This window comes from Orycteropus afer, unplaced genomic scaffold (assembly GCF_000298275.1).
Source record: "Orycteropus afer afer isolate SDZICR_OR568_19922 unplaced genomic scaffold, OryAfe1.0 scaffold00621, whole genome shotgun sequence".
NCBI classification, from domain to species: domain Eukaryota; kingdom Metazoa; phylum Chordata; class Mammalia; order Tubulidentata; family Orycteropodidae; genus Orycteropus; species Orycteropus afer.
Window position 1 is genome coordinate 1,328,369 of NW_006922208.1, and position 5,807 is coordinate 1,334,175.

Genomic DNA, 5,807 nt, shown 5'->3' on the forward strand with positions numbered 1-5,807 from the left:
TCCTACTACATAAGTTTTTCCTCAAGGGATTTATAACTGCCAACTCCTGTCTTAGGTCAGGACACAAATGAGAAAGAATATACCTTAGAGGAATCATTAACAATTTAGTGAGACAATTAGGCTTTTGGTTCTAAAGTTAAGTGCCTTTGAAATTTCAGCTTATTTTTCAGAGAAAATGTTTCTGACAGTACTTACAATGTGTGTGTGTGTGTGTCAGTCAATTTAACCCTAAACTCACTCTCACAAATGAATGACATAACATCTCTCGAGAAAGAATTTTTCCCTCCCAATAGCCTCTATTTTCCCATGTCTCAAGGAGATTTGATTCTCTGCAGGCTGCATGGAGAGGGTTCAGAGAGTAAGAATTATAATTTAAGGATTAAATTTTGTCTGTACTTTTTCATAACAATCTGGTAAATGTTGTTAGCAAAAAAAATTGAAAATTGTTTGTAATTAAATAAAAAATGTTATTGTGGTAGTTAAGTTTGTGTATCAACTTGGTTGGGCCTGGTTGAGTGGCTGGGCAGCTGGTGGTAGTTATTCCCCATGATGAGACTGGCAATCAGCTCCATGGTGGGTTCTACCACAAGCAGCTGAGTAGCTGCCTTTGGGATGTGGTCTGCTTCCTGTATATAAGGGGAAGACTTGGGAATGAATGGTCTTTAGCCTATGGCACGCTTGCCCTGCATGTAGCTGTGTCATTGCTCAGCAGCCTGTTATGTTCTGCCAACCTTGATACTTACAATGGACTTAAGTTAATGGCTTGCTGTGTGTTTTGGTTACATTGGGACTGTGCCTTTTTACTTGTCAACCTTGGGGCTTCTCAGCCTCAACAGCCAGAAGCTGTCTGAGTGAAGAAACACCTCTAGCTCTAGTAGGCCAGGAGAAGGAGGGCTGGACCCCAAATTTGAGGGGCTTTCACTGAGCCCCTAGAGCCTGGCACTTTGAACTCAGACTTAAAGGCTCTTAACTGTAAGAGAATAAACTCCAGTTTGTTAAGGCCATCCCATTTGTGGTATATTCCTGTCAGACTGGCACTAGGTAACTAGAACAGTTATTCAGATATTAAATAACTATTTAGAGATATACAGAAGAATTGATGCAAACTTCAGAAGAAAGTATAAGACTTCCATGAGAGCAACATTATGTTGGAGATCTAAAACCAGATCCAGGATGAGCAAGATAGTTTTAGTAAATACAATATCCAGATCTTACTTTGGGAAAATAGAGAAGAGAGTTGGTTTATGCCTGCCAGAGTACTTGAAAAATAAAGAATAAATATTGATAATTTATTATTTTATTTATTTTCCAATCTGTTTATTTATTCATTAAATATATGATGAGTTATCTATTAAGATGAAAGAAAAGAAGATTGGCACTAAAGTACACTTTGATTTCACTAGATATTCTAAGAGAAAGTTCAGATTAAGTTGAAGATAAAATGTTAGCAGCATGTTAATACAGTCATACTTCAGAGTTTGACCTTTTTGATAATGTCTGTTTAGCAATATAACATTATTTTATTCATGAAGAAGATCATGTTTATAAAGATTCAAGCTCTCTATGTGTTCTAAGCGCTTTATATGTAGGAAAAGAAAAACTCTTCATGGAATGGATGGTTTTAGTTTAATCACGGTGTAACTTTCCAGCATTAACTAAATATTATATTTAACTCAATTATTTTGCTCTTTGAAGAAAAACAAACAAAAAGTCAAAATAGATATGCTCTTTCATTAACAGATTTACTCCAAAGAAAATATAATTTTAACAGTTAGTTACAATAATTCACTTTATGAAATACTTTTTCTCTTAGAATTTTCTTTCAGAAATTTCCATTTCAATTTCACTTTTACCTTTATACTGATGAATATTACTATATAAAATCTAACCTTGATTAGATTGATGAAGCTACAAATGAAATTGTCCACACAGTATTCAATGTTAGTTCTTGGGTCTTCATTGAATTAGTTACTCGGTCAAACACGAAAAAATTGTGTGAACTGAAATCTTAGCTTTTACACATTAAGAGAAAAGACTAAATAATTGTTTGTGCTTTGTATTGGAGATACTTTACATTTTTGGATTGAAGAATTTCTAAAGGAGTGCTCCAAAAAAACAAACTCAATGCCATTTACTCATAGTGACCCCCATTTGGTTTTCAAGGCCATAAATTTTTATTGAAGTAGATTGTCCTATCTTCCTTCCATGGAGCAGCTGGTGGGTTTGAACTGTCAGTCTTCTGGTTGGCAGTCAAATGCCTTAGGCACCACATCACCAGAGCACCTAAAGGAGTGTTAAATTGGCACAAATTATTAAGCACTCAATTAATAGGTAGAAGGTTGGTAATTCAAACTCAATCAAGAAGTACTTCAGAAAACAGGTCTGGCAATCTGCTTCTGAAATGGCACAGCCTTGAAAACCCTATGGTTGTTGTTGTTAGGTACCATGGAGTCATTTCTGACTCATAGCCACCCCATGCACAGCAGAATGAAACACCACCCCGTCCTGTGCCAACTCCACGACACTTGCTATACTTGAGCCCATCACCACAGCCACTGTGTCAATCCATCTCATTGAGGGCCTTCCCTTCTTTCATCAACCCTCCACCTTACCAAGCATGACATCCTTCTCCAGGGACTGGTTCCTTCTGACAACATGAACAAAGTAGGTGAGACGAAGTTTGGCCATTCTTACCTCCAAGGAGCATTCTGGCTGCACTTCCTCCAGGACAGATGTGTTATATCTTTTAGCAGTCCATGGTAGTCTTAGCATTATTCGCCAGCACCACAACTCAAAAGCATCAGCTCTTCTTCAGTCTTCCTTATTCATTATCCAGCTCTCACAGACATATGAGGCAACTGAAAATACCATGGCTTGTTTCAGGGGCACCTTAGTCCTAGAGAAGATATCTTTGCTCTTCACCACTTAAAAGAGGCCCTTGCAGCTGATTTGCCCAGTGCTCTATGCAGTCTGATGTCGTGATTGCTCCCTCCATTGGTTTTGATTGTAGAACCAATCAGTGTGAAGTCTGTAACAACTTCAATCTTTTCTCCATTTATCATGATGCTGCTTACAGGTCCGATTGTGAGGATTTTTCTTTTTACATCTCAATAATATTGAGATGTAATCCATACTGAATACTGTATTCTTTAATCTTCATCAGTAAGTGCTTCAAGTCATCCTCACTTTCAGCAAGCAAAGTGGTGTCCTCAGCATATGGCATGTTGTTAATGATTCTTCCTCCAATCCTGATGCCTCATTCTTCTTCATTTAGTCCAGATTCTTGGACAGCCTATTGGTCCATTTACAGTTTCCTCATGAGTACAATTAACTGTTCTGGAATTCTCATTCTTCTCAATGTTACCCATAATTTGTTGTGATCCACACAATCAAATTCCTTTGCATAGTTAATAATACATAAGTAAACATCTTTCTGGTATTCTTTGCTTTGAGCCAAGATCCATCTGACATCAGCAATGATATCCCTCATTCTGCATCCTCTTCTGAATCTAGCTTGCTTTTCTGGAAGTTTTGTCAATATATTGCTGCAACCATTTTTGAATTATCTTCAGTTAAGATTTTACTTGCATGCAATATTAATGATATTGTTTGATAATTTCCACATTCTGTGGTATCATCTTTCTTTGGGACAGGTACAACTGTGGATAGCTTCCAGTCAGTTGGTCAGGTAGTTGTCTCCAAATATCTTGGCATAACCAAGTGAGTACCACCAGCAGGGCATCCATTTGTTGAAGCATCTCAATGGGTATTCCATCAATTCCTGGTGCCTTGTTTTTTGCCAGTTCCTTCAGTGCAGCTTCAAATTCTTCCTTCGGTACCACTGGTTCTTGATCATAGGCCACCTCCTGAAATGTATGAAGATCAATCAGGCCTTTTGTGTACCATGACTCTGTGTATTCCTTCCATCTTCTTTTGATGTTTCCTGCATCATTCAATATTTTGGGCAAAATACTATTGCAACTTGGGCTTAAATATTTTTCTCAGTTCTTTCAGCTTGAGAAATGCTAAGCATATTTTTCCCTTTTGGTTTTCTAACTCAGGTCTTTCCACATTTCATTTTAGTAATTAATTTTGTCTGCTCGAGCTGCTTTTTGAAATCTTCTGTTCAGTTCTTTTATCTTGTCGTTTTTTCCATTTGCTTTAGCTACTTACACTTCACTCAAGGACAATTTTCAGAGTCTCTTCTGACATCCATTTTTATTTTTTTCTTCATTTCTCATCTTTTTAATGACCTCTTGCTTTCTTCACGGATGATGTTCTTGATGTCACCCCATAATTCTTCTGGTTTTTGGTTACTGGTGTTCAAAAGCATCCAATCTATTTTTCAGATGGTGTCTAAATTCAGGAGGGAGATACTTCAGGTCATATGTTGGCTCTTGTGGGCTTATTTTAATTGTCTTCAACTTCAAGTTGAACTTGCGTATGATCAATTGATGGTCTGTTCCACAATCAGCTCCTGGCCTTGTTTGGCTAAAGATATTGAGATTTACATCACCTCTTGCCACAGATATACTCAATCTGATTCCTGTGTACTCCATCTGGTCATGTTTCTGTATATAGCCACCATTTGTGTTGTTGAAAAAAGGTATTTGCAATGAATATATTATTGGTCTTGCAAAATTCTATCATGTGGTCTCCAGCATTATTTCTGTCACCAAGGCCAAATTTTCCAACTACCAGTGATTCTTCTTTGTTTTCAACTTTTGCATTCCAGTCACCAGTGACTATTAACGCATCTTGATTGTGTGTTCAGTCAATTTCAAATTGCAGAATTTGATAAAAATCTTCAATTTCTTCATCTTTGGCTTTGGTGGTTGGTGCATAAATTTGAATAATCATAGTATTAACTTGTTTTCCTTGTAGGCATATGGATATTATCTTATCATGGACAATGGAGTGCAGATCAACTCTATACAAGTGGGGTTTTCAAGGTCAGAATCAACTTGATGGCAACTAATAACAACTGCTTGTGATTGACCATCAAACTTAGAGCCAAAATATTAAACATATGTACAAGTGAATTGAGCATATTTCTTTGATGATTGTTTTCCCTAGTCTTTCTTTGAACAAATTAATCATGGGTCATATAACAAGTTTCAAGATAAACATACTAAGTATAATGTTTACAGGACATATCCTAAGTTATAGAATAGCTTCCACTCATTGGGATAACAGTGAAAGAGAAATGCATGTCCTCTCCCACACACAATTATCAGACATAAGGGGTAGTTAAATAAATTTGAACCTTACTCCTCCAATTTATAATAAATAAATAAATATATACATAAAATAGAAGATGTAAAGTAGGCAAAACTTTTCGGTACCTTTGGATAAGATGAGTAAGAAGATATACTTCTTGAATAACTGATTGCCTCCATGAACAACTCTGTCCTTTACCTTGAGACCAGAATAACTGGATAGTGTCTTTTGACTATTAATGATTCTATAGAAGACTCCTAAGCAAATGAGGAAAATACGGAAAATAATTTAAATACTCGTGGAATGTAGGCTTTCTGGAGCCTTTGAGGCACAATGAATCTCTAAAACTATTGCCCTATAATATTTAAATCAGAATTTTTCCCTGAAGACTTATTTAAACAAAACAATAATCTAGCTTAGTTAGTAAAGAATGTAGCTCTGGGAATTAGGTTCTTTTAAATAACTACCTATGTGGAATCAAATTTATAACAGCAACTGGGAAGGCTAGATAAGAAGTTTAGGGGAAAGTGAGTTTATGACAACAGTGGGAAAACAAATCAGAAAAGGAGATGAGAATGCCTGCACAA